Source organism: Thunnus thynnus, chromosome 9 (assembly GCF_963924715.1).
Source record: "Thunnus thynnus chromosome 9, fThuThy2.1, whole genome shotgun sequence".
NCBI lineage: Eukaryota > Metazoa > Chordata > Actinopteri > Scombriformes > Scombridae > Thunnus > Thunnus thynnus.
Window position 1 is genome coordinate 32,885,106 of NC_089525.1, and position 19,561 is coordinate 32,904,666.

At 41.0% G+C, this 19,561-nt stretch overlaps 5 non-coding genes across 5 annotated transcripts; all 5 read left to right on the forward strand.

Moving 5' to 3' along the window:
• Positions 1-10,769: 10,769 nt before the first annotated feature.
• Positions 10,770-10,851, forward strand: trnas-gcu (transfer RNA serine (anticodon GCU)). The gene has a single exon. It is a non-coding gene; the product is annotated as a tRNA-Ser (tRNA).
• Positions 10,852-11,373: 522 nt separating this feature from the next.
• Positions 11,374-11,455, forward strand: trnas-gcu (transfer RNA serine (anticodon GCU)). Its single transcript has one exon. It is a non-coding gene; the product is annotated as a tRNA-Ser (tRNA).
• Positions 11,456-11,953: 498 nt separating this feature from the next.
• trnas-gcu (transfer RNA serine (anticodon GCU)) lies at positions 11,954-12,035 on the forward strand. Its single transcript has one exon. It is a non-coding gene; the product is annotated as a tRNA-Ser (tRNA).
• Positions 12,036-17,661: 5,626 nt separating this feature from the next.
• On the forward strand, positions 17,662-17,743 carry trnas-gcu (transfer RNA serine (anticodon GCU)). The gene has a single exon. It is a non-coding gene; the product is annotated as a tRNA-Ser (tRNA).
• Positions 17,744-18,610: 867 nt separating this feature from the next.
• trnas-gcu (transfer RNA serine (anticodon GCU)) lies at positions 18,611-18,692 on the forward strand. The gene has a single exon. It is a non-coding gene; the product is annotated as a tRNA-Ser (tRNA).
• Positions 18,693-19,561: the final 869 nt, after the last annotated feature.

Here is a 19,561-nt window from a genome sequence, read left to right on the forward strand (position 1 = left end):
GTCTAGAGCTGCTCTATGTGACAAGAGCTCTGAGATAAAATGATTTGGCGCTATATAAATAAAAACTGAATGACCTGATGTTTTAAAAAAGCAACATTATTGTTAAATCAGAAGCTGGTATTGAAAATTGAGTCAGTTATTTTAGACATACAGCTGGTTGTGTTCTGATAATTGGTAACATTTATTAGAACTTTGGCTTCTTTTGTTATGTGAAAAGAAGATTTTGTAGAAAATTATATCTATATTTCAGAAAATCTAATAAAGCATTGTATTGGTAATAAAAACTAATATTATACCAGCGCTGGTATTGGATAATTTTAAGAGATACTCAGGCCTGTTAATCATAACAGCACACAGTGCCTTAAAGCAAAGCCTTCCAACCAGCTCTCATTATGAGTCTGAAACAGCAGCAGATAGATGACTGAAATGAAAAGAAGTACATGCAGAGCACTCTGTATGCTGTTGGCAGTGTGTCAGTTCCTGCAGCCTCACCTGCAGTCCTGTAATCTACCATGGAGATGAGGTGGACAGCGAATGGAGAAACATTTTCTCTTCTTATTTAATCCAAATAGTTTGTTTTTATGCATAACAATAGTGTGAAGAGCCCTTGATTTAATTAAAATCCCCCCGGCTGCAATAACAGAAGCTTAACATCAGCGACAGACAAAGCAGGATGAGTTTGGTGAGGCTAAACATGCCCTGTAGCAAACTGACAGCGCTAGCTTCAGCCTAATGAACGCTCTGCTCTGTATTCCTGCCGCTGCACGTGTGGACTCGCAGCCGCTGTGTTTCTTCTGAATTAAGTCGTTCCAACACTTTCGGTCCACAGCTAAATATTTTTACAGCTACCGGCCATGAGAGTTGATGTGAATATTCATGGATCCCAGAAGGTGAATATGAATATTCTTAGTGACCTCCTGACCTTTCTAGCACCGTCATTAATAGGTGAAAATGTCCACTCTGATAGCAGAAGTGATGCTTGATGTGGAATCAAGCAAAGAATAAAATGCAAATACACACAATGAAATGAGAAAAAACACAAGGACATAATCAGAAATATACAAAAGTCAAAGAAAATATAAAATAACAATTTTAAATTGTCAAATCTTATGGATCTAATGGCAGCTAATCCGGTTAGCTCTCTGCTAGGGGTGTGCCCAAATACATTATTCGGCAAAGCACAAATAGTGGGTTTTTTTTTTTACGCATATTTGTTTCATACAAATATTATAAAAATTATTTGTTTTCAGGAAGAAAAATAAAACATGTCAAATACCAGAGTGCAGGTCGTTAACATCACTATCTCAGTGTATCTCCTCTGCTCCGCTGTGACGTCTATCAGCAGGTCTCAACGAGGGGAGTCACATCCACCTGCTACATGACGCACATTTCATAATTTGGACAAGTTGGGGGTGTTCCCCAGAGATAAAACTGAACTACTGACACAAATGAAGCGCTCCCAAGGGAACACTTCGTGAACACTTATTGTAACACTTTAATTTTCTAAAATTAAAAGCGTAATAAAAACAGAAACAGGATTTTTAAACCTCTTTACACTTTTATTAGAATACAAATACAAATAGTTTTGCTGCCTCAACAAATACAGATACAAATACAAATACTGGGTTCTCTGCACATCCCTACTCTGCTAACTTGAATGGGGATAAAATAATTTAATCAAGCGGCTCTTCTAGACTCTCCAAATGTTATCAAACCAAATGGATCATGTACTGTATATTTATTTTATTCTATTTTGAATGTTTAATTATCTTGTGTATTTACATTTATTTTATTTTTTAATTGTACATTAATTTTTTGTACTGTACATGTATTTAGTTTTTATTGTACATCTAGTTTGTATATTGCATATTTATACGTTTTCTTGTGTTGTATGATGGTAAGAAAAGCACAGACTCTTCATTACACACGAGCACACGGCTTCTAAGACACGACAAGAAAGTTGAAACTCAAACTTTATTAATAAATTGACAGCGAGCTGTAAGCGGCACGCAGGGATTATAAAAGAGAGGCAGAGATAGAGACTGTCTGCATCACTGCACAGTAAGATGTCTTTTCATTTCAAACTAGATTTCCAATCAGAGCCATCTGCCTTTTTTGAAGCCTCTTTTTCTGTATGTTTGGGCTCGTTTTGAAGAGCTCCACCGCTCTCGTGTGAAACTTCTCCTGCATGACGCTGATGTTCGGCCTCGGCTGAAGGATTACACACTCATCTGGACGGTGACATGATTCACGGATGGTGAACGTCTCGCTAAATATGACTGGAAGAAGTTTGCAAAGGCTGGCAGTCAGAGGCGGACTTTACTGTTACCAAGGAAGGCCCCAACTGAGAGGAGGCCTAATAAACTATGATTAGATATAAATATATTCCTATTCAAACATTCACTGCATACAGTAATATATAATGTTTAGTAAAATTGTCCCCATACATACTACTGAGCAATCTCATTTACCCTGTTTAAGGGTACAGTAAAAAAATGCCGGCTACATTCATAAACACATGTTTTTCTCTCCGTTTTGTTCCTCTGTCCAGACTACAACAGCTGACCGACCGACGGCTGCTAGATGCTCCAACTAAGCGAATCATTGTTTTCAACGAGTCATTCTGGTCTCAATCTCTAAATTCAGGACCTCTAATAAGTGTGCTGGTGGTCATTTTGGAAATTATTGCTCTGTTAAGATTTGGAGACTTATAGCAGCTTTGACGTCTGCTGTGTGGGTGTTGATTGACAGCTGTGATTAACAGGTGGCTCACCTGCTGCTTTCTCCGTGACGCACACTGAGACCACGTCCACACTAAGCCGGCTACATTCATAAACACATCTTTTTCTCTCTGTTTTGTTCCTCCGTCTAGACTGAAACAGCATTTTTCTCCCCTGAAAGTAGAACTTTTTCCAGAACAGCCTCCAGAGTGTGTAAATGTGAAAATGCCTGCTTGGTGTTGTAGTGTGTGCGAGGAGAAACGCTGTCACTGTCACTGACATAACAGATGGTGGCAATAGTGCAGCGTTTCATTGGAAGAAGAAGAAGAAGAAACACAAGGAATATAACAACAATGGCGGACGACTTCATGCGAGTGTTGTTCTCTTTATTGTCATTTATTGTTCATTGTGTAGCTAATCTAACTGCTGCAATAAACTAAATGTCAGGAAGCCGCCGCAGAAACAGTTACACCGTTTCTTCTTCGCTGGTTTTCTGTGGCTGACCAGTAGGAGGAGAATTACCAGTTTTGGCGCCTATTTTAGATGTCGACTTAATCACTTAAACCCACTATCACAATTTCATGTGAACTTAATTATGAACATTGTTTTAACCACAAACTCAGTTGATCATGAACTATATTTTTTCATTATATACTTTCTTGCCCCACAATGAGCTTATAAGACATCTTTTTCAAGACTGTTCTTCAAAATAAAAGCAACACAACAGGTCATAACCACCAGCGGCCCGAAACAACATAAATCAACTCTTACGTGACAGATGCATAAAACACAACTATAATGCTCCTGGCTCCATATCATAGCAACAGCAAAGACTGCTGCTCCTCTGCCACGATACTGACTGAAAGTTGTGACATGCAGATTTAATTATGGTAGATGTTAATTATATAAGTTGTACATTTTTTACAAAAATAATAAATACATTCACTTATCTCCTCTATTTCCATTTAAATAACTGACATAGATTCTGAGGATCTCACATTATCTGATCAGCTGTTCTAAATTTAAGCCTCCACACACTGGAAAGATCCAAAAGTACCATATATGGTTCAGTTACCTCGTTAATACAGTAACAATTATCTTCTAAATCAGGGTGAAAACAACAAATCCTCTGCTGTTGATTCACAACAAGATCCTTATAATATTGATCTGAATGAAATAAATGCTGCTGCCACGTTTTCAGATCCTCACGTGATCTTTATCAACCCCATAGTGTCAACAGGAAGTGACCTACCCTCTTCTTATCTGATCGCCAAAATGTGACCCCCCTCACCATCACACTGTCACATCTCAACCCCCCCTCAAATTTCCCGTACGTCTCCACGCTCCAGCGGTGTCACTCCTCCTCCTCCTCCTCTTCGTCTCTTTGATGAAGAGGAAGTGGATCAGCAATCAGGGTGCTAAACATAGCGTGACCCCCACAGACTACACATACATACACACACCCTGCAGTGTCTCCCAGGCCTCCCTAATCCTCTGATTCGTTCCGTTTTTCTAGGCGGGCAGTGAAGTACTCGCTCTCCAACACATCAAAGACACTGAGACACTTCCTGTGTGTGTACATATGTGTGTGTTTGTATGTGTTTGTGTGTGTTTGTGTGTGTGTGTGTGTGTTAAATATACATACAAAATGCTGATAAGGTGAGTCTACATGTTTCATGTTTGGATTGTGTGTGTTTGTGTTTGTGACAGTTGACCAGTTTCAGCTTCGATACGAGTGACATCACATACAAACACACACACACACACATGCACACACACACACACACACACACACACACACACACACACCAGTACAGTACTGAACCGCTCTGCTGACCCACAACAGTTCTGTAAATGTTCTATTTAATATCAATAATCATCAGTCATTCTGTTTGCGTGAGATGGATTTAAAGCTTCCGGCCAAGTGTTTGCTGCCGATTTGCGTCGATGTTGAACTCGCCGTCCTGCCGCTCATCAACTATCTGTCAGACTTTCACAATAAGAGCAGAGCTGTACGTTTAAACTTGAACACAGCAGCTGCTCTGTGAGCTCCCTATTCACAGGTAAACCGTTGAGCCAATCACAGGTGTCCGTCTGCTGTTTGGTTAAACATTTTTTGTAAGGTTAGAAGTTAGAATCTGCATACGGTGGTAATATTTTCATTACTGAGTCCAGTCATATTCATATATATATATGAGGACTTAATTTCTTTTCAGTAAAGACATTTAATGGCATCGTCACTATCTCAGTTAGGCATGTCATATATTCATTCAGAATACGCTAGGAATGTAATATATCAGTGTGATGATGTCATTAAGTCAGTGAATTGGCTGTTGATACAACTGAGCCCTGTTTTAATTTCTTTTTTGTTCCCAGTAGTGTTTATATTTTGGTTTATCTGCTCCACTAAATGTCATGAATTAGCTGCTATCAGCTCCTGTTTGCACAATCACCTGGATTCATTTTGACACTAAAAGTCTAAACTCATCATGAGGGAAGATTATAGGTTATAAAAAGAGCCTTTATTAGATCGCAGTGAAGATGTAGACAGGAACTGTGGGGAGAATGAGACGAGTCTGACATGCAACAAAGGTCCTGAAGTGGAGTTTGGTCCAGTTTTGTTGTGTTATGATTGTTGTAAATGAATGATGTGTGTTCTTGTGTAACTAAGTGAGTCCAGTTGATTGGGACTCTGGTTGGTTTTCCTCCTTTGTACGATCCGATGGGCGGATATGAACACAGCAATCGTACTCGGACCAAAACCCTCACACAGAGACCCTCTAGGGGAAGTGGTCTAGGTCCGGTCACAAACGAATTCTGGAGCGGCAGCCAGGTGAGGTGAGCTTTGCATGCTGGGATGTGGATGAGTGACATCAACAGTTGCTAGCAGCTTGACAGAGAATGAATCGAGGTCTGACCTGGACTAACAACCAGGTACGTTGCAGACAGGAGCTTCTTCAGGACCGTCTTCCTGTCTCTACTCTCTCACTCTGACCAATGAGAGGAGAGAACGTGGCTTTTATGATTTTGGTTTGCTTGGCTTTCTTTCTGTGTGAAAAGAAGCTGAACACCAACTCATCCGCTGATTCAGACCAGAGCAAAGCAACTCTTCCACGTCACTAAACGTGCCTGAGAAAACAAAAAGGTGCTCATGCATCTCACTCACATGTTTTGGAGTCGGTGTGGATTAATACTTTGTTTCTGATCTGTGAGACAGAGGAGTGAAAAACACTTTTTTTGTGGACTGGCCTTGAATTTAAAATCAATGCAGTGTTTAGTGACAACAGTTCCCACAGTGAAACAAAGTAAGTTGTGTTCACAACACTGACAACATTTTTCTCTAAAAATCACAGATAACACTTTGTATTTGATGTGACAATTACTGTTATCACACTCTTACATTTCCACTAAATTGTTACACATATTTTAAACTAATTTCTAAAATGTTGGCCCAATTAAACGTAAATCATCGCTGTATGATGAAGGAGACTGGAGTCATGGAGCTAGATGAACAACAATAAGTTACAGAGTTACCCGGCAGTCCCTTACATTGCATTATGGGTACTGTAGTCTCTTTTTAGCTCAGCAACAGACTTTTCAAAATAAGGGTATAGGGTTTCTTTAACACTAAGGAACACTATTAAACCACTTTAACAAGTCCTTTTGTTTTCTGGGTTTTTTGTTTTGACCTATATGACCTGAGGTTACATCACTATTCACTTATAAATCAAGTCTCTCAGGAGCCCTTGAAACTCTGCCTGATCTACTGACTGCTGGTTCACTTTTTTTGTGTTTGTCTTACTGGCATTTGTTTTCAGGTCTCTTCCCTCTACATTACAGTATTGTCTGTTGTCTCTTAACAGTCTCACTTTATCTCACTGTTTGTGTTGCCTTTACAAGGGTTAATAATTTTATTTTCAGTCATTGGCAAAACTCCCAAAATCTCATCTGCTGCATCTCCCATTGCATGAAGGATTAAATTCACCTGATATTCTTTGGGTTTTTGCCTTTAATCTCTCAAATCATCTGATCCATCTCGGCCATTCTGACAGATTTAAGAAGTCAAATGGATCTGGGTGTGATATTTGTACAGCTGCCACTGTCATTATGTTCTTTCCCCCCATTGTTTTATGTTCAGGAAAACGTCCATGGCGCTCCGTCGTTTCTCCTCTTCTCTCCCTCGTGTGAGTATATGTCCAGGCCTCGTTGCCTAGCGCCTCACAGACTCGAGATGACTCGCTGCCTTTGAGAGCATGCATCGTTGGTCGTGGTTTTCTGCACTTATTTTCATTACTAATCTGCTCCCCAAGTGTCTGCTCCCTGAGAAAAACATCAGATTAGTTTATAGCAGAGAAGAACACAGAGATCTTGAGTTCTGTTTCACTCTCTGACATCATGTGTAACGAAGGAGACAGGACAACAGCAATTTACCGAGTTACCCAGAAGTCACTTACATTGCATTATGGGTACTGTGGTTTTTACCACTACACCTCCTCTTTTTGTGCAAGTGTGTTTCCATCATCCAAAAATATTAAAAAGGACACAAACTCTTATAATGTCACACATTGACCACTGCCTCTCATTACTGGCAGGTCTCCCTACATGCATGTTCAAACCTCTGCAGATGATCCAGAATGCGGCGGCGTGTCTGGTCTTCAACCAGCCCATATCCCTCCACTGGCTCCCAGTTACTGCCCGCATCAAATTCAAAACCCTGACACTCACTTACAAAACAGCAGCTAAAACAGCTCCTGCCTACCTGAACTCCCTCATTCAGGTCTACGCTCCCTCCTGCTCACTACGCTCTGCCAATGAAAGGTGCCTGGTACCAGTCGGTAGCCAGACTCTTCTGTAGTTCCCCGGTGGTGGAACGACTTACCAAACTCCATCTGATCCACAGAGTCCCTCTTGATCTTTAAGAAAAAGCTAAAGACCCAGCTGACCCAGCCTGATGGACATAAATATATAAATATATATATAATTGTCTACTTCTATGCACTCTATGCCAAAGTCCCTCTTTTTGTTACTATACTTCCACCGCAACTCAACAGGGAAACAAACACAAAGAGGGAATTTGATGTTAAAAAGACTGTAAATGTGTCAGATATCCACTTGATATGACTAACTCAGACTGCTGAAGCTGAATAGAAGCTTCACATCTACTTTTAAATGACTGTGTGGACACACTGTGGATTTTGTCCCCCATCACTTACACTGAAAGCACATTTGAAGGATCTTTTAATATCCAGTATGAACAGGAGGAATGATTACAGCGAGGAAAACCTCTTTCACTGTTCATATGGACACCTGACTGATGTTTTAAGATATATTTCTGAATCTATCCTCTCAGCAAAGTCTACAATCTTTTTTGCAGTACCTCATCTTTGTGTTTTATTTACTGGAAATTCAAAATGCACACAGTGTAAAAATACATCACCTGTTAAAGTTTCCTTGCCCACACCCAAAAAGGCTGCTGTTTTGTGTGACCAAGGTGGTGATTTCAGACACAGTTCATGATTATTGTTACAGTCACGGAGCCTCTGTGCTAGTGAGAAACTGAAGGATGAATCATCAGGAGTTGAGTGTTCATTGGCATGAAGAGGTCAGGACTCAGCAGCAGGACCCAGTTAGCAGGACTCAATCAGCTGAATACGCTGATGCACTTTTGATGAAAGCTGAAATGTTTCCTAACTGCCGGTTCAGACGGATAATAACAGAGGTGAAAACAACATGTGGAGGTTCTTCCTCTCTGCATTTGAAGCTTTTTTTCTCAGGTCAGCTGAAAACGCCGCTTGTCAGTGTTGAAACATTAAGTCCCACTGTGCGTTCCTGACCTGAAGGACACACATGCCGAGACTTCATTCATCAGTAATTGCTCGCCCACATTGTAGTGCTGACCTTCGACCTGTCGGCATTCAGACCTGACACATGGGTACTTTATGTTCCAGACTGCTGTTCCTTCGGTCTGTCATTGTGGAGGAGGTACTGGGTGGTTAATTGCAAGCTGTGAACACACCTCCTCTTTTATTGAAGGATCTGGCTTCATCATTGAAGTGAACTCTGGATCCACTTTTCAATCTGAACTCAGATCAAACCCACTTTTCTCACAATTTACCTTCATGTATCTGTCATTAGCCAGCAGGAAAGTCACTAATCCATACCGTATTCATCTAACTGAAAACATCTGTTAGAGTTCCCCAAAGCCTCTTAAAATGTCTTGTTTTGTCTGAGAAAGAGTCCAAAACCCAAAGATATTCAGTTTACCATCAGTATGACAAAGAAAAGCATTATATCATCACATCTAAGAGCCTGAAAACAGACAATTTGGGGTATTTTTGCCTAAAAAAATTTACTAAAACCATTATTTGATTACCACAAAAGTTGCCAATTTAATTTTCTGTCAATCAATTGATCGTTGCAGCTCTAACTTGGAGATGCTTCATGAAGTCACTACAACCAGCGGTTGTTGTTGGTTGTTGTATATGTATTTGTGTGTGTACGTATGTGTATATACGGTATATACATATTTGTTTATTCTTATATGCATTTGTAATCTTTCTTTTATTTTAGTTTTTATTTTATTTTTGTGAAGCACGTTGTACCTGTGTTTTGAAGCTATATAAATAAAGTTTATCCTTATTATTATTATTTTTAAAAACACAATGTCTCCTTTTCCATTTCTATCTCTGCGTGTTCCATAATCAAGCTACAGCATGTCAGTCAGACAGCTTTCCTTTTTTTAAAAGGAACGAGGCCAACAGATTCCCCCTGCTTCCAGTCTTAGTGCAAATATTGTCTAAACACAGCCTGGATCTGTTTCTGTACTGAATAAACAGACAAAACTGATGTCCATCTTTGTCTGGATAAGAGCCAGGTCATATGTCTTTGTAACAGAATATTTTGATGAGTTTTCATTATTCAACTTTGGTGAACTATGACATGCACATTCACATAGTGAACAATTCCATCTCAACAGGGTTGATGTTTGAGGGAACAAAGAACCAGGGTTAAGTTAAGTCTTTTGGAGAATGCAGGCATCGATCCCACTACCTCTCACATGCAAGGCAAGTGCTCAACCATTTGAGCTAATTCCCCTAAAAAAACATGAGGACATCTAATTCTATGCCGCACTTTTCTTTCTTCCTCCCCTGTGGAGGATTTGTGTTCCTGGAGAAATCGATCTTTATTTGGTGTCTCCACTTAGAAAAGTTACCAATGAAACCCTCCCTACCCTCCAGGTTCTGTGTAAAGACCTGTGCTCATAGAGCGTCTGTTTGAATCCCATACCCAACAATATGAAGACATCTAACTCCGTGCTGCACTTCTATTCCTTCCTCCCCTGTGGTGGATTCATGTTCCTGGAGGGGGAAAAACCTTTCTTAATTTGGTGTTTCCACTTAGAAAAAATACCAATGAGACTGTCCAGACCTTCCAGGTCTGTGTGAAGACCTTTGCTCAAACATATCTGTTTGAATCCCATCCTCTTCAAGTCGTGTTCAATTCAATCTTCTGTCTTTGGGTAACTACAATCAAAGGGAGAGTGCTCGCTTAGCATGTGAAAAATAGCGGGATTGATACCCGCATTCTCCAGAAAACGTTCCTGTTGTGTTTACATGATATTCCCTGGAACTTTTGTGAGCACTACGACAAACAGCCCAACCTGTACAATTAATTTAGAAATTACATAAAAAGAGCCCTCTCACATGTACTGTAAGCACTCTTTATGCATGTTTTCTCTTCCTACATGTCTTTTTTTCAATCTCCCCCTCTTGTCTTAAGTGCATAAAGTTGAACTTTTCTCAACTTCCCTTTGAGTAACAGTTTTAGTTTTTGAGATTCCATATCACAATGAAAGGCGTCCTGTTGTGTCTCCAGTGTTTTTGTCTATTTAGACTGTCAGCTAAGATTCACACCTTCCAAAGGGGACACTCAACTATTCACAACTTCAGTCATGTGACTCTGACCACTCTCACAACTGCCATGTTACCAGACCTCACTGTGTTTCACAGTGACAGCCAACACTGTATGGATATTCAAATACTGTCAACAGACGAGGTGGCCGAGTGGTTAAGGCGATGGACTGCTAATCCATTGTGTTCTGCACGCGTGGGTTCGAATCCCATCCTCGTCGAGTGAACTTTGCTTTGGTCTGCAGTGTTTACATATCGTTGCGCTAACTGGCTCCATCATTAAAGCCTCGATGCAGCAGCATTTAAAGCAGTAAGTTCAAATCGTCGGGTCAAAAATGCAAAATCAATCCACACACCGCTAACCAATCGCAAGCCTTCTTAAAAGGCTTGATACCTATGAGGGAACACAGCGTCCAAAATGGAGGAAGGTATCGTAGCGTGTTGGATGTGTTGCACCGTTTTTTTACCCTTCTCTGTCAGAGAAAAGCTGCTTCACAACAGAGACATAGTTTACACTCAGTTATGAGTTGTGTTGTGTCTCCAGTGTTCAAGTCTGTATGTGTGAATGGGCTGTTAGACTGTCAGCTATGATTCAATCCTTCCAAAGGGGACACTCAACTATTTATACCTTTAGTCATGTGATTCTGACAACTCTCACAACTGCCATGTTACCAGACTTCACTGTGTTTCACAGATTGTCCAGACAATGCCACGACTGTATGGATATTTAGATACCATCAACAGACGAGGTGGCCGAGTGGTTAAGGCGATGGACTGCTAATCCATTGTGTTCTGCACGCGTGGGTTCGAATCCCATCCTCGTCGAGTGAACTTCACTTTGGTCTGCAGTGTTTACATATCGTCGAGCTAACCGGCTCCATCGTTAAAGGCTCGATGGAGCAGCATTTAAAGCAGTGAATTCAATTCGTCGGGTCAAAGACGTCAAATCAATCCACACACCACTGACCAATCGCAAGGCTTCTTGAAACAGCTCCCTGTGATACCTATGAGGGAACAGAGAGTCCAAAATGGATGAAGCTATCGTAGCGTTCTTTTACCCTCCTGTGTCAGAGAAAAGCTGCTCCACAACAGAGACGTGGTTTACACTCAACTATGAGAAGAGGCCATGATACTGCTAACTCTTTGAATAAATTGTGTATAAATGTCAAGATGAAGAAACAGAGCAGCTGAGACAAAATAGAGACAAACTCCAGGAGCTGTTGTGACTGACTAGTGGTAGTCCAGCCAGCTAGCAACTTAGTGATTAGGTGACGAGTTATAGCAGTTATCCAACACTGTATGGATATTCAAATACTGTCAACAGACGAGGTGGCCGAGTGGTTAAGGCGATGGACTGCTAATCCATTGTGTTCTGCACGCGTGGGTTCGAATCCCATCCTCGTCGAGTTAACTTCACTTTGGTCTGCTGTTAGAATATCGTTGAGCTAACCGGCTCCATCATTAAAGTATTTAAAGCAGTAAATTCAATTCGTCCGGTCAAAGACGCAAAATCAATCCACACACCACTGACCAATCGCAAGCCTTCCTGAAAGAGCTCCCTATGATACCTGTGAGGGAACAGAGAGTCCAAAATGGATGAAGCTCTCGTAGCATGTTGGATGTGTTGCACTGTTCGCTTTTCTTACTCTCCTCTGTCTGAGAAGAGCTGCTCCACAACAGAGACATAGTTTACACTCAGCTATGAGAGGGGGCCACGATACTGCTCCCTCTTTGGATAAATTGTGTATAAATGTCAAGATGAAGAAACAGAGCAGCAGAGAGAAAACAGAGACAAACTCTGGGAGCTGTTGTGACTGACTAGTGGTAGTCCAGCCAGCTAGCGACTTAGTGATTAGCTGACGAGTTATAGCAGTTCACCGTCAAGCCCTGTTAGTGTCACTATTGTGAAAGAAAATTGAATAGTAGGTTATCATTTTATAAATCTTTTGTATATATGTTACAAACGTTTTCAAACTAAGGAGTCAATGTTTGTTATCAACTGAATGTGATGTAATGTCATCGTCATTTTGGGGACACATGTTGGTGAAGAAATCCTACTCCTAGGCTAGTTGAACTCTTGAACCTGTTTCTATCTGAGGGTTGCTTGCTGACCTCTGGGGTTAGCTAGAGATATTTGTCTTAAGCCTACTGTTTTAGAGACCATACTTGTTTGTAAGAAGGTGTAATGGTTTGTGGAAGTGTCCATTTAGGGACCAGACTGTTTGTAGCTTTGCTTCTGGAGAGGTATAAAGCTGTCTAGTTTGAGTTCACAATCTTTAGAGAAAGGGCTGGCTTTAGGGAAAGGGCCAGCTGAACAACATGCTTTCTCTCCAAAAATACAAGATGATTGTATTTTTGTTTGTGTTTGGACATTTGTATAATTGTTACTGATGATGTGATGGATTGTACAGTGTTTACAACTGCTTCAACAAGTAACAATGTTTAATGCTTTCTTTATGTCTCCATGTGCCTTCTTTCTCGAGAGAAAATTTCCACAACATTTGGGGGCTCGTCCGGGATGCTAACCCACTGACCTTTTTCCTGGGAGAGTTGACCTGTCCAGTGGCCAGGACCGATCCTAGGAGATTGCGGAAACCTCGGGGACCTATGTAAGTTAGGGTCTTTTTGCGAGAAGGCTGGGGTCACCTTCCAGGAAATGGGGACAGTGGTGAGCAATCCTTGGTTTGTTGGTAATTGTGATTAATTCTGTGGAAATTGCATTTGTTATTTGCTTCCAAAATTTTTAGGAAAGGAAGGGAGTTTAGTTCGAAGGCATGCATTGGTGGTTGTTGAAGTTTTAATGGCGTCATAGATACTCTAAGCTTAGAGAGGGAATTCCTAGGGAATTTGCCTAACGTGAGAGAAAAGTGTTCTCTTGCCTAAAAAGTGCACAGAAAAGAGGCAGGGTTAGAGTCCGCTGCCAGGGTCCCTTTCAAGGTTAAAGTCCTTGATAAAAGCTAATAGGGGTTAGAGTCCCCTGGGCTAAAAGTGCGAGGTAAGATCGGGAACAACAAACGTGAGCCTGCGTACAATACAAGGTGAGATCAGAGTTCCATCAATATGTGAGCCTGCGTAACTAAAAGCCATAGAAATAAAAGGGGTTAGAGTCCCCAAAAAGGCCTAAATTACGAGGTGAGATCAGAGTTCTATCAATATGTGAGCCTGCGTAAATTGTTAAAAAACGCTTAGTACGGTTCGAGTCCGTGCTGTACAGTACTGTTTTTCTTTGTTTGAGTTACTGCATTTTGCTGTGCGGGTATGTGTCTGCAGCTCCTACCTGCAAAGAAGTTAATGAGAGGAGAGGTCAGAAAAGATTTAACTTTCCAAAGCAAATGTTAGCAAGAAGTTGTTAAACTCGGGAGAGTAAAGGAAAAGTGGAAAAAACTCACAAGGAAAAAGAAAAAAACAAAGAGAAAAAAAAAACAAAACAAAACAAAAAAAAAACACAAGATAAATAAATAGAATAAATAAATAAAGACGAAAAGTGAGTTATGCTGAATGCATAGAATAAATGAAAGTAGTTCAACGTGGACTGTTTTGTATGAGTAATTAATGATGCCTGTCCACCTTTTTGGTGATTTACATCGCATGCATTATCAATCTCTTGATGAGCAAGGTCAAATTTTCCTTTCTCCTATTGAAATTATTGAACGCACTGCACAGTTGGTGTGGCGTATTTTTTTTAAGTTCTTTTCAACAAGGAAAGGACAAAAAGAAGTGTGAGAAATAGTAATTTGTCTGATTAGGTTAGTGGTCAGACTAGGGAATCAGACAGCTGGTACATATTTTGTCTTCTCTGTTTCTACAGCAGACAGTTAGTCTGTGGGAGATATTTTTGTCACACATTCATTCAATCACTGAGTGCATGTCAGTAGGTGAAGAAAAGGGATAGTTTTCTTTGAAGGTTTCTTCCCTTTTTCTTTTTTCTTTCTCTTTTTGAAAAAGTTAATATAAGATTCATTAGAAGGTGTTTATTTAAATATCTGAACATAGTATTATATAATTGGAACAGAATCGCCATGGGTGCCATTAACAGCAATCAGAAAAACCTTCAAAGTCCAGCAAATGAAATGTTTGATAAGTATGGCTCTGTTGCCAAAGTGGCATAAGAATTCAGGATTTCCTCAATATGGGAGTCTACAACATGCTTCTCTTAGGAATCTGAGATAAAAAAATAGGTCTTAAGTAAGAAACCAAAGTTATTGAATATTGTTTGTGTTTAAGTGGTTGTACAAGGGTTTGTTTTATTGATGCATCACATGATTAGGCTCTTTCTGATGATGGAGATGTGCTTAGATTATGGAACACAGGAGGGAATCAGTGAGGAACTGAAGAGACCTACAACTCTGATATAGAATTTGTGTATGACTGTTTTGTTGTTGCATTGCACGGTTAAACATGATGTGTGTTAAAAGGGTAGACATGACATGCTGTAGCTTCGGCCCACACCTGTTTCAACTGTCTTTAAGTCGTGTTTCAACTGTGATGTTGTTATTAATTGACTGTGTTTGAGTTTTGGACAGTTTGGTTGGATGAAATGGGACTGTTGAAGACGTCATCGAGTGTCAGGTCATTTTGAAAGGTTTTGTGGGACAGAGTAAGCAGAGAGACCTACACACAGGCAGGGTCTAAAATAACCCTGTGCAGCAGTTCCCCCAACTCCTTCACATGAAGGCATGTGGTCATGAACGACACTGAACTGAGTTTGGACAGCAAAACTGAAGCTGCTTCGGGGCACCAGGGCTGTGAGAAAGCCACAGAAAGGACCAGGAGGGTCGTGTGGATAAGCCTGGTGTAATATGAGGACAAAAGGACTCGATTCAACACTTGCTATAAGCTAGTGGCTGCAAGGGTCTGAGCAAGACTGGTTCTGAGAAGAGCCTGCTTGAACTCTGACTGCAAGAGTTGTTCTCACAAGGCTGGGACGAGCAAAATCAAGTTTCTGGGACAGTGTTGAGAGGTTTGGTAAGATCGTCACTATCGAACCCAGGTATATGACTCTGGGACAAGGAGAAACATCAGAGCAAGGGACATTGTTCATCATCATGGGACACTTTTCATCTAGTTATTGTACACTGAGTGCTGTATAATACATGCAGTTTCATGTTTGAGAATGTCTTAATGTAAGAAGAGTCAAGGATTTGTGGGTTGTCAAAAGGGCATGTCATGTTTACCTTTTTGGAATGTGTTGAAAGAGGTTTAATTTTACATCAGATGTAGTGTTTTTGTTGCAATGTAATGATGATTAAGTGTTTAGGTGTTTAGGTTTCAAGGAAAATGTATTGAGTTTGGGGTCTCTTGAGTTCTGATATGCACAAAGGATTATCAAATGATAAAAGGAGGGAATGTGAAAGAAAATTGAATAGTAGGTTATCATTTTATAAATCTTTTGTATATATGTTACAAACGTTTTCAAACTAAGGAGTCAATGTTTGTTATCAACTGAATGTGATGTAATGTCATCGTCATTTTGGGGACACATGTTGGTGAAGAAATCCTACTCCTAGGCTAGTTGAACTCTTGAACCTGTTTCTATCTGAGGGTTGCTTGCTGACCTCTGGGGTTAGCTAGAGATATTTGTCTTAAGCCTACTGTTTTAGAGACCATACTTGTTTGTAAGAAGGTGTAATGGTTTGTGGAAGTGTCCATTTAGGGACCAGACTGTTTGTAGCTTTGCTTCTGGAGAGGTATAAAGCTGTCTAGTTTGAGTTCACAATCTTTAGAGAAAGGGCTGGCTTTAGGGAAAGGGCCAGCTGAACAACATGCTTTCTCTCCAAAAATACAAGATGATTGTATTTTTGTTTGTGTTTGGACATTTGTATAATTGTTACTGATGATGTGATGGATTGTACAGTGTTTACAACTGCTTCAACAAGTAACAATGTTTAATGCTTTCTTTATGTCTCCATGTGCCTTCTTTCTCGAGAGAAAATTTCCACAACACTATGTTGCCAAGTTTTTGGCACCACCTAATAGCCCCTACAGCCAGGCCTCTCTGTGCTGGACATTCAGGTCTCCTGGGACCTCCTTCCTTCTCCCGCTCTCTCTCCCTTTTTTACTTAGGACTTTGTGTCGTTTGGATCCTATCGCTGATTGATCCAGACCTTTCTGATTTCGATTATCTTACCCACGTTCAGCTGTGAAATTAGTTTTCCACATTACGTGGACCTTCCCAACAGAAGTAGAAGAAATAGTTAAAGTCTTTTGGAGAATGCGGGCGTCGATCCCGCTACCTCTCACATGCGAAGCGAGCGCTCTACCATTTGAGCTAATTCCCCTACAAAAACATGAGGACATCTAATTCTATGCTGCACTTCTCTTTCTTCCTTCCCTGTGGAGGATTTGTGTTCCTGGAGAAATCTATCTTTATTTGGTGTCTCCACTCAGAAAACTTACCAATGAAGCCCTCTGGACCATCCAGGTCTGTATAAAGACTTGTGCTCATAGAAAGTCTGTTTGAATCCCATTCTCATCAAGTCATGTTCAATTCAATGTTCTGTCTTTCTATGACTACAATCAGAGGGGCAATAACTCAAATGGTAGAGTGCTTGCTTAGTATGTGCTAGGTAGCGGGATCGATGCCGTCGTTCTCCAGAAGACTTTCCTGTTGTGCGTAAGTAATATTTCCTGGAAATCTTGTGTGTACTATAACAAACGACCCGATGTGTACAATTAATTCAGAATTGAGTCCTCTTACATTTACTGTAAGCGCTGTGCATGTTTTCTTTCCCCACATCTTTTTTTCACTCTCCCCCTCTTGTCTTAAGTTCTGCATAAAGTTGAACTTTTCTCAACTTCCCTTTAAGTAGCAGTGGCAGTTTTTGAGATTCAACATCACAAGTCTGTTTGTGTGAAAGGGCTGTTAGACTGTCAGCTAAGATTCAATCCTTCCAAAGGGGACACTCAACTATTCACATTTTCAGTCATGTGACTCTGACCACTCTCACAACTGCCATGTTACCAGACTTCACTTATTTCACAGATTGTCCATATAATGCCATGACTGTATACATATTTAAACACAGTCAACAGACGAGGTGGCCGAGTGGTTAAGGCGATGGACTGCTAATCCATTGTGCTCTGCACGCATGGGTTGGAATCCCATCCTCGTCGAGTCAGTTTCACTTTGGTCTGCTGTGTTTACATATCATCAAGCTAACAGGTTCCATCATTAAACCCTCCATACAGCAGCATTTAAAGCAGTAAATTCAATTTGTTCGGTCAAAGACGCAAAATCAATCCACACACCACTGACTAATCATAAGTCTTCCTGAAAGAGCTCCCTGTGAGGGAACAGAGAGTCCAGAATGGATGAGGCTACTGTAGCATGTTGGATGTGTTGCGCCGTTTGCTTTTTTTACTCTCTTCTGTCAGAGAAAAGCTGCTGCACAACAGAGACGTGGTTTACACTCAGGTATGAGAGGAGGCCACGATACTGCTCCCTCTTTGGATAAATTGTGTATAAATGTCAAGATGAAGAAACAGAACAGCAGATAGAAACTCCGGGAGCTGTTGTGACTGACTAGCAGTAGTGCAGCCAGCTAGCGAGTTAGCGGTTAGCTGGCCAACTACAGCATTTCACCAACCAGACCTGTGAGTGTCACTATTTCACCAGGTTTTCGGCCCCACCTAACCCTAAAATGCAAAGCGAGCACTCTACCATTTGAGCTAATTCCTCTACAAAAAACTGAAGACATCTAGCTCCGTGCTGCACTTCTCTTCCTTCCACTCCTGCAGATTCCTGGAGGGGGAAAAACCTATCTTTATTTGGTGTGTCCACTTAGAAAAGTTACCAATGAAACCCTCCCGACCTTCCAGATTCAGTGTAAAGGCCTGTGCCCATAGAGCGTCTGTTTGAATCCCATTCTCCTCAGGTTATGTTCAATTCATGTTCAATGCCCGCATTCTCCAGAAGACTTTATTGCTGTCTGATTGTCCATACAATGCCACAACTGTATGGACAATTAAATGCCATCAACAGACGAGGTGGCCGAGTGGTTAAGGCGATGGACTGCTAATCCATTGTGCTCTGCACGCGTGGGTTCGAATCCCGTCCTCGTCGAGTTAGCTTCACTTTGGTCTGCATTGTTTACATATCATTGCGCTAACCGGCTCCATCATTAAAGCCTTGATGCAGCAGCATTTAAAGCAGTAAGTTCAAATTGTCGGGTCAAAAATGCAAAATCAATCCACACACCACTAACCAATAGCAAGTCTTCCTGAAAGGCTTGATACCTATGAGGGAACAGAGAGTCCAAAATGGATGAAGCTATCGTAGCATTTTTTTACCCTCCTGTGTCAGAGAAAAGCTGCTCCACAACAGAGACGTGGTTTACACTCAGCTATGAGAGGAGTCCATGATAATGCTACCTCTTTGGATAAATTGTGTATAAATTTGTGTAAGAAACTCCGGGAGCTGTTGTGACTGACTAGAAGTAGCCCAGCTGGCTAGCGAGTTAGCGGTTAGCTGGCCAGTTACAGCATTTCACCAACCGGCCCTGTGAATGTCACTATTTCACCAAGTTTTCGGCCCCACCTAACAGCCCCAGCAGCCAGGCCTCTCTGTGCTGGACTTCTTCTGCTCTCTGTCCCTCTTCTACTTAAGACCTTGTGTCGTTTAGGTCCTAACAATGATTCTCACAGACCTTTCTGATTTTGATTGTCTTACTCATGTTCAGCTGTGAAATTGGTTTTCCACATTAAGTAGACTTTCCCGCCGGAAGTAGAAGAAATAGTTAAGTCTTTCGGAGAATGCAGACGTCGATTCCACTAACCCTCAAATGCAAAGCGAGCACTCTACCATTTGAGGTAATTCCTCTTCAAAAAACTGGAGACATCTAGCTCCATGCTGCACTTCTCTTCCTTCCGCCCCTGCAGATTCCTGGAGGGGGAAAACCTATCTTTATTTGGTGTCTCCACTTAGAAAAGTTA